We start from the raw sequence: 13,440 nt of genomic DNA, 5'->3' as shown, positions 1-13,440 counted from the left end.
TTGGTTTGGCTCTTGCCACTTGCATTTCTTATTTCTTCAAGAAAGAATTTTATCAGTGGCACTTAATCCACCAATGTGCTGCAGCCACCATGTGACACCTGGAACCCATATCTGCTTCACTGAGGAAAAGAGTTTGTTGAGGAAGACAGGTGTGGACAAACCAGATGATCCCTGGGCTTTCCTTTTCCAGAGTGTTCTCCTCCAAGCCTCCAGAGCTAGTGGCTGTCATGGCCTCCTCTCCATGCTGCCTAACCATAAGCATGAAAAGTAATCTCCTGAAGGGAAGATTTTCCTGGTGGAGAATAAAAAAACAAAGGTGATAGAGATAAGTTTTGGAGGCGTGCTGCTCTGCACCTTGGATCAAGGCTCATCCTTAATTTTACCAAGACAACTGGGGTCTTCCAAAGGTCCAAAGGCCCTCTTCCCGAGGCTCCCCTCACTTCCAGGCTGATTCCTCCCCCTTTCCCCAGGCCCCTGACGCCTCCCCAGCAAGGGGTGTAGGGCACACCCCACAGCTGCTCCCCTTTTGGGAATTTCATTTCTTGATCCTCACTCCATAGTGAGAGGTGGTCCAATGGTCTGTCCAAGATCCAAGAAGAGAATCAGTGAACAGATGACTCTTTGGATCCACCAGGAGGGAGAAGAAAAGTAACATTGGTTTGGAGATGAAATATGCAAGACCCCACTAACCAACGAATCATTTGCTGCTTCTGGGAGAGACTGTCTCTGCAAAATCCCTGCCAAGAGAAATCTTTAAAGTCTTCCTTCCTTTTCTGATACAACCAGAAAGGGGTACAGAGTGGATGTCTTTTGTTTCTCTTGCCATGGTCAGGTGATCTGAAAGGGCCACCATGACAAGCACAAAAGTACCACTCATGTTACAGGAACAGCTGCATTGGCCGGAAATCGAACCCGGGTCTCCCGCGTGGGAGGCGAGAATTCTACCATTGAACCACCAATGCTGCACAGGTAAGCAAATCCCTACATATCCAATGATAGAATTGTAAGAAAGACTTGGAAAAAGCAGATTTACAATTTTCTCTGTATTCACTTCAGAAAACGTAACTAACAACAACAAAAAGACCCCCAAACCAAGGGTCCGCATAGGAGATCTACGTCAAGGCAACACACAAAGTTCTGGCTTTGGACAGAAACATCTGACTTGGTCGGGCGTGGTGGCTCACGTGAGCCTGTAATCCTAGCACTCTGGGAGGCCCAGAGGGGCGGATTGCTCGAGGTCAGGAGTTCAAAACCAGCCTGAGCAAGAGCGAGACCCTGTCTCTACTATACATAGAAAGAAATTAATTGGCCAACTAATATATATAGAAAAAATTAGCTGGGCATGGTGGCGCATGCCTGTAGTCCCAGCTATTGGGGAGGCTGAGGCAGGAGGATTGCTTGAGCCCAGGAGATTGAGGTTGCTGTGAGCTAGGCTGATGCCACGGCACTCACTCTAGCCTGAGCAACAGAGTGAGACTCTGTCTCAAAAAAAAAAAAAAAAAGAAACATCTGACTTGAAAAAGCCTAATTCTGAAGTAGACCCTGTACGAACCGCATAACAAACCTCTGTAGGAACAGTTTTTGTCTCTGCTCCTCCATCTGGCCTGAGACGCTGGAAAGCTCCTTTCCTCACTTGCTGATATATTCTTTGCCTTCGCATCTCTATGTACCTGCCAACCCTGAGACGAACACCACTTCTTTTCCCAAACAGGCCTTCAGAACCCAGTGACCACGGGTGGGGAAGCCGGCCTGTCGGGGTGAGCCTGGGTTACTCCAGAAGATCTGGGTGTAACTGGGCTTCTCCCCTCCTAACATCTCTTTCCAGTCCCTGGAAAGGGCTGAGGATCAAATGTTGCTTTTAAATTCTTTCGCCTTACAGAGACCTACACAAGAGCGAATAAATGAAGATTTCACTCCAAGATATCTTTCCTTCACTGCACCCTTGTGGGCCACTCAAGGCTACCAGTTCAGGGAAAAACAATTCGATTTGATTTGATTCAATTTTGGGTAGGTGCTAGGATATCACTCCTCTATCTAATGTAAAGTGTTCTTTTGCCATTTGCCTTTGTCCGGTATTCATGTTCCATTTTCCTTCTTTGGTTTACAATAGGCCTGGCACAGATTTGTACTGCTCTTAATATTTAACCCTTTTCTGTCTAACAAAGTGCTATAGCTAGAATTTCCTTTTATATTCAGTCAGAGAGATTGAGATCCATTAAAATTCGCAGCCATCAGTGTTATGCTGGGGATTATTGGAGTAACTACTCTCACTTCCACCACTTCATTGTGTGGTTTCTGGTGTTTGGTTTTTAAAATCTCTTCCTGCCTTTCCTCACTAGACTGGTCTGCTTGAATACATTTTCTGTTTTCCTATAGCGTTTTTGAAATTCCATGTCCCTTATTAGTTAATATATGTTCTTAGCTCTCAGGTGCATAGGATGAAGGTAATCATGCCCCTTGGCTCAGGGCACACTCTGGTAGAGGCTCTGAGCATGGCCCTTCTTGTCTTTCATTATTTTCTCTGTTCATCACACTCCCATTCCTTTCTCCACTTCCAGAAACATGCACTCTGAGGAGGTTACTAGGTTATGCTCTTTTATCCCACATTTTGTTTGCAGATTGAAGTAAGGGGATGTCTTTGAAAAATATATGTTGCTCTGGGGGAGGGGCAGGTAAGACAGCTAAGTGAGAGTTGGTCCACGCAAAATCCATTCCATCTGTTTTACACCATTCATTCTATCTTTTCAACTTTTCTGTAAATCTAAATCTATTCTAATATAAAAAGCTTTCATAAAAATTAAAAAAAATTCACTATTAAAAGTGGACAAAACACTTGAACAGTGCTTCTTCACAAAAGAGGATTTGTTTATGGCCAAAAGGCATAAGAAAGGGCTCTCAACTTCATTACTCAATGAGGGAATGCAAATCTAAAATACCACCATACATCACTACACATTGATCCAAACAGGTAAAATTTCAAAGACAGAGAAAACCATGTGCTCACAAGAATGCAGAACAACTGTACATCTTCTTGTTGGTGAGAGAGTAAATAGTGCAATCGTCCTGGAAAAGTGTTTCATAGTCTCTAATAAAATTAAAAATACACTTACCACCTACAACATGACCCTAGTGATGGCACTAGGTTTGTACTCAAAATAAATGAATGCACAAAGTCCACAAAAATACTCATTCTAGAATATTCATAGCCACCTTATTCACAATAGCCCAAACTAAAAATAGCCGAGCCCAATTATCCAACAAACATACTGTATTCACACACTGGATTAACACTCATCAATAACACTGAAAAACTGATACACTGGACAAATAGGTCTCAAAACTATTACCTTATATTTTTAAGAAATGGACTAAAAGTGTAATCATTTATGTGAATTTTAAGAGCAAGTAAAACTTATCTATGCAGCTAGAGTTGAGAATGGTGGTTGCCTAAGTGTGGATGGGCTGGGGATTGACTGGAAGGGGCTCTAAGGACATTCTGGGCTGAGGGAAATTTTCTATAACTTGATCTAGGTGGTTACTTTTGTCAAAATTCAAGGGGTCATGTACTTAAGGTTTGTGCACTTTGGTCTATGTGAATTATTCTTGATTCATTTATTGTTAGAAAATAATAATAATAATTGGGGGTTAAAGAATGTCATCATTTCACCTCTTGTAGCAATTCTTCAGAAAAACATAATAAAATAAAAAAATGAAAAATAAAATAATATAAAAAAAGAATGTCATCCAGTTTAGATTTTATTATATGTGTTAGATTTTATTTAAAATAGTGCAGACACTCATTCATTTCTGATTTGGTCTAAAAAGGCCCCACGGATGTTTGAAATGTCTGAACCAGAAAGACAGGCACGGCCACACCATGGCAACAGCGGAAGATCCTACGGGGCTGATGGAGGGCGGCGCCTCCCCGCTTGCAAGTCGCGCTCGCTCAGAGGGGGCAAGTCCAGCCTTCCGAGATAACCTGCGTCCGGGTGCGCACAGTAGGGATTCTTTCCACTGTCCTGACCTCACAGAGGTCGGGAGCCACAGGTAAGTTGTGATCTCTGGTCACAGGAAAATGCGGGCGTTAGCGGGTAAAGGAAAAGACAAGCCGTAATCCGAGGTGCTGCCGGGAACCGGATTCGAACCGAGGTTGCTGCGGCCACAACGCAGAGTACTAACCGCTAGACGATCACGGCGACCCACGGGGAGGCGACAAGCACTCAAGTCTTGGTCTAAGAATTACGTTTCTCCCTTTTGAGAGCGCTGCAGGTCCTCGCTTTTTTCTGCTGTTTTGGGGGCTCCCTCTATTTCCCGCTCCTCTCGTCCCCATTCCCCTGCAATAAAACAAACCAACCAAACAGGCTCCGCCCTCAAGGCCGATCCTCACCCCTGCGCAGGCTCCTGGGACTCGTCCCCGGGTCCACCCTCCCGACTCTTTCCCTCCTCTTCGCGGCACCTTTTTGGACCTGCCCCTTCCCCCGGCTCCTGCTCTGGAGCCCGCCGCCCGCCCGCCCGCGCCGCCGGCCAGCGGAGCCCGCCGCCCGCCCGCGCCACCAGCCCGCGGAGCCCGCCGCCCGCCAGCCCGCGCAGCCCACCGCCCGCCCGCCCGCGCCACCAGCCCGCGGAGCCCGCCGCCCGCCCGCCCGCGCCGCCGGCCCGCGGAGCCCGCCGCCCGCCCGCCCGCGCCGCCAGCCAGCGGAGCCCGCCGCCCGCCCGCCCGCGGAACCCGCCGCCCGCCCGCCCGCGCCACCCGCCCGCGGAGCCCGCCGCCCGCCCGCCCGCACCGCCAGCCCGCGGAGCCCGCCGCCCGCCCGCCCGCGGAGCCCGCCGCCCGCCCGCGCAGGGTGCTGAGAAATCACCCCAGTGTCACCTGCTCAAAGGAGCTGACCCTTTGGAAAACTCTCATGGTGCCCATTCCCAGGGTTCTCCCAACGCCTGAGAGCGAAAGGCGACGGCGGATTGATTCCCCGAGCCCTGACTGCGCGCCCCGGTGGGTGCCGGACCCTGTGCTCGCCGTGGGGACCCGGAGCGCCCGTCGCGGCATCCCCGCCCCTGCAGCCCGGGCTGACGCGGGATCCGGAGACGGCGGCGGAGGCGCAGCGGCGCAGGCTCGTTGGTGGCGTGCAGGCGGCGCCGGGAACCGAGGAGCCGGCCCTGGCGGCGCGGGGCGCTCCGCTTCCCTGGGGCTCCGCGCGGCTCAGGCCCGGGCGCGACCGGGCGTTTCCCCGGGCGCGGAACCGGCGAGGGGCAGGGCCGGGCGAAAGCCATTCGGCTGCCATCCGGCTTCGGGCTCGCGCGACGCCCGGTTTCCCAGCAAGGAAGCCGGGGACTCGCCGCTCGGATCCCTTCCATATCCCAAGGCTCGGGGTGTGCACCGTCGTCCTGCCAGGGGACCCCAGAGACCCAGGGAGTGGGGCGCGGAACGTGGGGTTCAGACTCATCTTCAGTAAAGAGCCAGAAATGGCTCGTTGGCGTGGTCTCTGTGGCGCAATCGGTTAGCGCGTTCGGCTGTTAACCGAAAGGTTGGTGGTTCGATCCCACCCAGGGACGCCAGCGGTAACTTTTAAGCCCTTCCTGGGGGTTCTCAACTGCAGCATGACAAACATGGGAAGATGCCTCCTCCGCAGGTCCTACCCGCTCCTCTCATTCATGACCCCTCAGCTGGCAGCTACCACCGGACTCCCGGATTCCACGTTCAGACTATCCTCTGGAATGACTGGCTTACAAACTCAGAAATTTCAGAAACAGAGGCCTAAGAATACACTACTGTTGTGAAGAAATCTTTATTTTGCCCTTTACAGGCTGGGACGAGTAACCTAGACTTTCAGGTGCCTCAAATTTTTTCATTTTTCATAGGAGGCCAATCCCCACCATGTGCCTAGATTCAGTGATTGCCCTATCAGCCATGTTGTAACCAGTTGGATCATTCATCATCATAATTATCCTCTCCATTATTTTCAAAAGAAACCATTTCTTTCTAGGCTGTGCGTGCTTTATTGAACTCTTTTCAAAATGTTTTTAAGATGAGATTCCTCATAGTTTCAGGATTACAAAAAAAGCTGCAATCGTCTTTCTTGTACATAGTTCTTTGGTCACTTGGGCAGATATTTCTTTTTTTTTTTTCTTCTTTTTTTTTGAGACAGAGTCTCGCTTTGTTGCCCAGGCTAGAGTGAGTGCCGTGGCGTCAGCCTAGCTCACAGCAACCTCAATCTCCTGGGCTCAAGCGATCCTCCTGCCTCAGCCTCCCGAGTAGCTGGGACTACAGGCATGCGCCCCCATGCCCAGCTAAAATATATATATTTATATTTATATAAATATTTTATATATATTAGTTGGCCAATAATTTCTTTCTATTTATAGTAGAGACAGGTCTTGCTCAGGTTGGGTTGGAACTACTGACCTCTAGCAATCCGCCCACCTCGGCCTCCCAGAGTGCTACAATTACAGGCATGAGCCACCGCACCCGGCCTAGGGCAGATATTTCTATACTGTAGAGAACTGGATGTGCAATTACTACATTATAGTGTTTATATAGTGCTTCTTATTTTAGTAAATTCTGCAAATTAACCTTCCACAGGAGGGGCATGAAATGATATCCCAATTTTTTTCCCAGCTATATCAATGTCCCTTTCTTCATTTACTTGCCAGCATGACAAACTTTCTGTACATCTCTCTGTGATATTCTACTAAGGAGAGTGGTGCCCCCCCCCCCATTAACTAAGGGGAAGGTACAATAGAAGGACGTTACACCCAAGTATTCTGTTTCATACGCTGCACACCTACACTGCTAAGATATGTTAAAATCCTCTAATGCCTGCATTAGTTTTCTGTGGTGACCAAGTCACACAGGAGAGAACTTGTACCACAGAAACCTTTGTGGTAGCTTTCTGCCAAATTGCTTAGCCAAGGGGAGGAAAATCACAATGGTTCCAGACATTTTTTCCTCCTTCCCTTTCTTCTTTTCTTACAAACCTAGGTTTACTTTTTATTTCATGAAAACATTCTAATACCAGTTCTCCTTCCTCTGCCATGGTGAATTAGTATGCACATAATTGTTCTATTGCATTCCTCGACAGTTTTCTGCAGGCACAACATTCATAAAACTTAGCCTATCTGAAACACATCATTGGATTTAATAGAATCCTGCACGTGACAGGCACCTTGTGCAAACCTGGACCCTTAGAGCTATTGGTTAATGTTCCCCTGATTCTCCTGTTGAACCTCATGTGCAGAAATTGAGCTCTTTGGCTTTTACATACCACACATGGTGGTGGACAATTCTCTCCCACATCCCCTTTCTCTATCAGTTTTGCATCTTCGTTTTCTCCCATGAGTGACATCAATGTGGCTTTCTGGTTCTGATGTTATGAGGTGAATTACTGGGGACAATCTCTGTTGGGTGGTGGTTGATAGGGACTCATTCCCTGATTGTTGGTACATAAAAGCTAATCTGGTCTGTGAGTCTTTTGTGTTTACGTATATATCATTCTGACGATCTGGTGTTTCCTGATATTTGAGAGTGCAGCAATGAGAACTTGTTCACATCTTGTCTTTACAATGTTTCGTAAAAATCTTAGGGGCCCATTAGTTGTCAATATCTGCAAATGTGGTGTATCTGTGCTAAGGTTGATCCTCATACACAGTGCCCCCACCGCCATGTGCCATAGGAACTCTGGGTTTAATAAAATGCTATGCCTGAAAGGAATTTTAGCACAGGAAGGAAACTGAATTTATTGCATGCAAGGGGCAGATTTCTTTGATTGTTATATTTTAGTTCCCAAACAGCTGGAAAAATTCAAATAAATGTCCTTTAATGGCTTGCAAAATCACACTGCAGGAAGGATAGGAAAGTCATTTATACCATCTCAAATAGGCAATTGAATCAGCAATGTAAGCACTTCTGATAACTGTACAAATCACGACCTAATAATTTCCAGGAATTTCAGCAAATTCAGCCCTTATTAAGAATGGATGACAAGCAATGGCCTGTAAAATTGTCAGAATCAAAATGCAGTCACTTATGCCAAACCCTAACAAAGTTGAGCTGGAGAACTGCAAAGAAGGAGCTCTCATGTACACATGCCTATGATATGAACTATTACAAGCACTCTCTGGAAACGATACACAACCTTACACAAAGGCCATGGTGGAATACTTCTTTGAGCACATCTGCCCAGCAACTGCCTATTGAACCTTAGACTGATACCACCCTCCTTCTTATTCCTCTGTCCAGGGATGATCCTTTCAAAACTCCTCATTGTAACCTTCCTCATTTTGTCTCCTAAAGTTTCCCCTTGTCTCAGCCTCCCTGGATGTGCCTATGATTCCTCACAGTGTGCATATCCCAGATTGCTATCCCCTGTTTATTCCTGAATAGATTCATTTATTTGGAGAACCACTCTCTTTGTTGTTGCTTTAAGTTGTAAACTTCATACCCTGGAAAAGAAAATATCCTGCCAGACTCAAAGGCGTCTCACAGAATTTCTTAGATTTCCAGCAATGAGAGCCCTCCAGAGATCTGATGGTGCTTAGGTGAGTATTGTTAAAATATACCCTGGCCTCTGTTTCCACCTTAAATGATGTCATTTAACACAATTAGATCCTTTCCCTAGTCTTTAGTGGTTCAATCAGGCAAAGCCCTAACTGCACCACAAGTGGCATGTGGCACCTGGAGGTCTTAGGACATGTGACACCACACTTGTCTATTGTCAAATGCCCCATATGCCCAGGCTGGACTTCCTCATTTCTTTGTACCACTGCACTCTTTCAAGATGCCTAGGGGGCACGGTGACACTGAGGCCAGAAGTTGTGTGGCTGGGCATGTTTGGGAGTTGACACTGGGGCCATTTGAGGGGGGCTCCCACCCAGGACAGCCAGATCCATGATCTTCCCTGCTGTCCCCACTGCCCCCTGCTCCTCTGTGCTTTGGCAATAGGCCCAGTGCAGCCCACCACCGCAACGTCTATGTCCGGAGTAACCCATTTCCCTGTTCTCCCCCATGATGCAGTTGTGCTCACTGCTAGTCCCCCTAGACCCTGACCTTGGACATGCTGTGGGATGGGCAGAACTGGTGGTACTCTCACCTCACTCTCCTTTCTTGATGCCTCCAGATGTGGCTTCCTGGGGCCAGGGACTATGGACCTGTTCTCCATGCAGCATGTCGCCTACAGAAAGGCCTGGCACCTAATCGGCACCCAATAAATGTTCAGTGAACGAAGGCATCCTAATTAGGGTCCTGTGAAAGATCAAGAAATCTACTTGGGCTTCAAGCTTTTTGTCTTTTGAGTAATTAGGATAATGGGAAGATAGAAAAAGGCTTGGTTTTCCAAGTTGCCCATTCTTCAGAATGTTTTTTGGGAAAGCTAATTGAGAATCAGGTAAGGCTCCCAATTTGAGGAAAGTCTTAAGGGCACCATCTGGAATGAGCTCCCCACCCTGTAAGGTGCCCCAGACTCAGCCCTTGAGTCTCCAGGCAGAGAGGAAGGTGAACCCAGGAAGGCTGAAGAAAGGGGGTAAGACTGGGGACAGCCTGGAGTATGAGGGACAGAGACAGATAGACAGACACAGATGAAGTGGGGTGTTGGAAGGTTGGGAGATATGCCTGAGAACTAGCTTTAGTGTGTAAAAGTCAGAGTTAAGTTTTACTCATGAGAGTCAACAGAGGAACCAAGGGAAAGTGAGTCCGTAACTCTAAGGATCTGGTCTGCACAAGAGGCACTGTCAGGGGCTGGATGCTGTGGTTCCAGCCATTGGTCTCAAGTAGGATAACTTTTGCAGGGATTTGGGGATCAAACACTGTGGAGGAAGAATATAGAGACAGTCATCAGCATGTTCATTCACCCTTGCATAGAAGGGGCAACAGTCATTAGATGGTGTACATCCAAAAAGGCAAGATGCTATTCATAAAAGAAAATGGAAGAGGAACAAATGTCTCAGACTACTGATTTTTTCCTCCCTTGTTTGACAAGCTGCCTGACAGGAAGCAATCTAGGGTCACTCTGGCCAGCTTTCTCTGGACACCTTTAAGTAGGTCACCAAAGAAAACAAGTACAATTATTGGAAGACTTTCTAAACACGTTGGAAGTTTAGCTGCAGAACATATGCAATGCAGTATCTCTGAGTCATGCCCACCATGCCTTTCTGTTGTACCTTCTGCTCAGTTAGGTCAGGAGGGTGCCACTCCCCTCTTTGGCAGATGGGTTGATGTGTAGAAAGTTTGTTGTGCTGGCAAGAGTATGAAGGAAGAAGCTCCCTTTGAGTTGGAAAAATACATTGGAATATAAATTGGCATCCCAATTGACTATTGAAGTCAAACTCAGAACATACAAAGCAATGACTTCAGCTTCTGGCAAAGGTGGAGTGACAGATACCCAATTTATTCATGACCTCAAAGCTACCCCCTTCCTTCTCCAAAACAAAGAAACAGACACAAATCCATGGAATTACAGTTTTGGAGACATTGGAAATCAGGCAACAGAGGACAGCAACCCAAGAGAGGAGAAACAAACAAGGCGAGCCCTCCCACTGCTCCAGCTATGGCCTCTGGGCAGTTTCCAGGCCAGGCTCCAGGAGGGGAATCTGAGGCCAAACCCCAGGTGGAGAGTCAGGCAGCTAGAGTTCATGGGACAAAGACCCAGTGATGAGAGAGATGGATAGAGAGAAGATCCAAGGATGTGGCATGGGCCACCCTCAAATATTCAGTAGGCAGAGGACCAACTGGCACATGTGTGTACTGAAACTGCCTGAGGCCAAGACAAAAAAAAAATAAAGCTTCTGAAGGGGTTGTGGAACAGTGCCTGGTATTCAGGCAAGGGAGGAAATCGTATTTGCTCCCCCAACCCAAGTGGACTGCTCATCATTCATAGGCCATTGGGTATAATCCTTAGAAAGGTCTTGTCTTAATAGTGTGAATAATCAACCCTAGACTGATCTCCCTAAAAGAAATCAGTAAAGCAAAGGACCCAAAAGGATCAAACTGATCTCAAGTCACTTAACTGGTCGTCCCAGAAAAAGTCCTTGGTAGCTCAAGTTTTATAGATATACCAAAATAGCCAGTAGACAAGAAGGTAAACTTTACAGTGCCCGACATCCAGTCAAAGAATAACAGGCATGCAAACGAGCAGAAGACCATGACCCACAGTGAGGAGCATAATCAAACAGTTGAAGCTGAACCAGAGCTGACACGATGTGACAACTAGCAGAGGGGACTTTAAAACAGTTATTCTCAGAGGATGTAAACAAATGGAAATCCATACCATGCTCGTGGATCAGCAGACTCAACATCATTAAAATGTCTATATTACCCAAACTGATCTACAGATTCAATGCAATACCTATTAAAATCCCATCAGCATTCTTCACAGATATGGAAAAAATAATTTTACGCTTCGTATGGAACCAAAGAAGACCCCGGATATCAAAAGCAATTCTAGGCAACAAAAACAAAATGGGAGGTATTAATATGCCAGATATCAAACTATACTACAAAGCTGTAGTAATTAAAATCATCTGGTATTGGCACATAAATAGGAATATTGACCAGTGGAACAGATGTGAGAATCCTGATATAAAACCATTCTCATATAGCCATCTAATCTTTGACAAAGCAGACAAAAACATACGCTGGGGAAAAGAATCCCTTTTCAATAAATGGTGCTGGGAAAACTGGATAGCCACCTGTAGAAGGCTAAAACAGGACCCACACCTTTCACCTCTCACAAAAATCAACTCACACTGGATAACAGACTTAAACCAAAGGTATGAAACTATTAGAATTCTAGAGGAAAAAGTTGGAAACACTCTCCTAGACATCGGCCTAGGCAAAGAGTTTATGAAGAAGTCCTCGAAGGCAATCACAGCAGCAACAAAAATAAATAAATGGGACATGATCAAACTACAAAGCTTCTGCACAGCCAAAGAAATAGTCATGAAAGTAAACAGACAACCTACAGAATGGGAGAAAATTTTTGCATCCTACGCATCTGATAAGGGACTGATAACTAGAATATACCTAGAACTCACGAAAATCAGCAAGAAAAAATCAAATAACCCTATTAAAAAGTGGGCCAAGGACTTGAACAGAAACTTTTCTAAAGAAGACAGAAGAATGGCCAACAAACATATGAAAAAATGCTCAACATCTCTAATTATCAGGGAAATGCAAATCAAAACCACATTGAGATATCACTTAACTCCAGTGAGAATGGCCTTTATCAAAAAGTCTCCAGCCGGGCGCAGTGGCTCATGCCTGTAATCCTAGCACTCTGGGAGGTTTAGGCAGGCGGATTGCTCAAGGTCAGGAGTTCAAAACCAGCCTGAGCGAGACCCCGTCTCTACCATAAAAATAGAAAGAAATTAATTGGCCAACTAATATATATAATATAAAAAAAATCAGCCGGGCATGGTGGCGCATGCCTGTAGTCCCAGCTACTCGGGAGACTGAGGCAGGAGGATCGCTTGAGCCCAGGAGTTTGAGGTTGCTGTGAGCTAGGCTGACACCACGGCACTCACTCTAGCCTAGGCAAGAAAGCGAGACTCTGTCTCAAAAATAAAAAATAAATAAAAAATAAAAAAGTCTCCAAACAATAAATGCTGGCGTGGATGGGGAGAGAGAGGAACACTCCTACACTGCTGGTGGGACTGCAAACTAGTTCAACCTCTGTGGAAAGCAATATGGAGATACCTTAAAGTGATACAAGTGAATCTACCATTTGATCCAGCAATCCCATTGCTGGGCATCTACCCAAAAGATCCAATGACGCTCTACAAAAAAGACACCTGCACTCGAATGTTTATAGCAGCACAATTCATAATTGCAAGGCTGTGGAAACAGCCCAAGTGCCCATTAATCTAAGAATGGATTAATAAAATGTGGTATATGTATACCATGAAGTACTATTCAGCTCTAAGAAACAACGGTGATATAGCACATCTTATATTTTCCTGGTTAGAGTTGGAACCCATATTAAGTGAAGTTTCCCAAGAATGGAAAAACAAGCACCACATATACTAACCAGCAAATTGGTATTAACTGAACAGCACCTAAGTGGACACATAGGTACTACAGTAATAGGGTATTGGGCAGGTGGGAGGGGGAGGGGAGAGGGTATATACATACATAATGAGTGAGATGCCCACCATCTGGGGGATGGTCATGCTGGAGACTCAGACTTGTGGGGGGAGGGGGAAATGGGCATTTATTGAAACCTTAAAATCTGTACCCCCATAATATGCCGAAATAAAAACAAAACAAAAACAAAAACAGTTACTCTGACCATATTCCATAGGTCTAAAGAGTTACATAGAAATGTACACACGTTATACATGGCCCAAATCAAACTTTAGAGATAAAAAATTCATTGGATGGGCTGGGCGCGGTGGCTCACGCCTGTAATCCTAGCTCTCTGGGAGGCCGAGGCGGGCGGATTGCTCGAGGTCGGG

The 13,440-nt window shown here is 46.4% G+C and overlaps 2 non-coding genes across 2 annotated transcripts; one reads left to right on the top strand and one right to left on the bottom strand.

Annotated features, from left to right (window-relative positions):
- Positions 1-891: 891 nt before the first annotated feature.
- TRNAE-CUC (transfer RNA glutamic acid (anticodon CUC)) lies at positions 892-962 on the bottom strand. Its single transcript has one exon. It is a non-coding gene; the product is annotated as a tRNA-Gly (tRNA).
- A 4,514-nt stretch (positions 963-5,476) lies between these two features.
- Positions 5,477-5,550, top strand: TRNAN-GUU (transfer RNA asparagine (anticodon GUU)). Its single transcript has one exon. It is a non-coding gene; the product is annotated as a tRNA-Asn (tRNA).
- Positions 5,551-13,440: the final 7,890 nt, after the last annotated feature.

The sequence above is a fragment of the Microcebus murinus genome, chromosome 2 (genome assembly GCF_040939455.1).
Source record: "Microcebus murinus isolate Inina chromosome 2, M.murinus_Inina_mat1.0, whole genome shotgun sequence".
NCBI classification, from domain to species: Eukaryota; Metazoa; Chordata; class Mammalia; order Primates; family Cheirogaleidae; genus Microcebus; species Microcebus murinus.
This window is presented reverse-complemented; position numbering and strand designations above follow the sequence as displayed.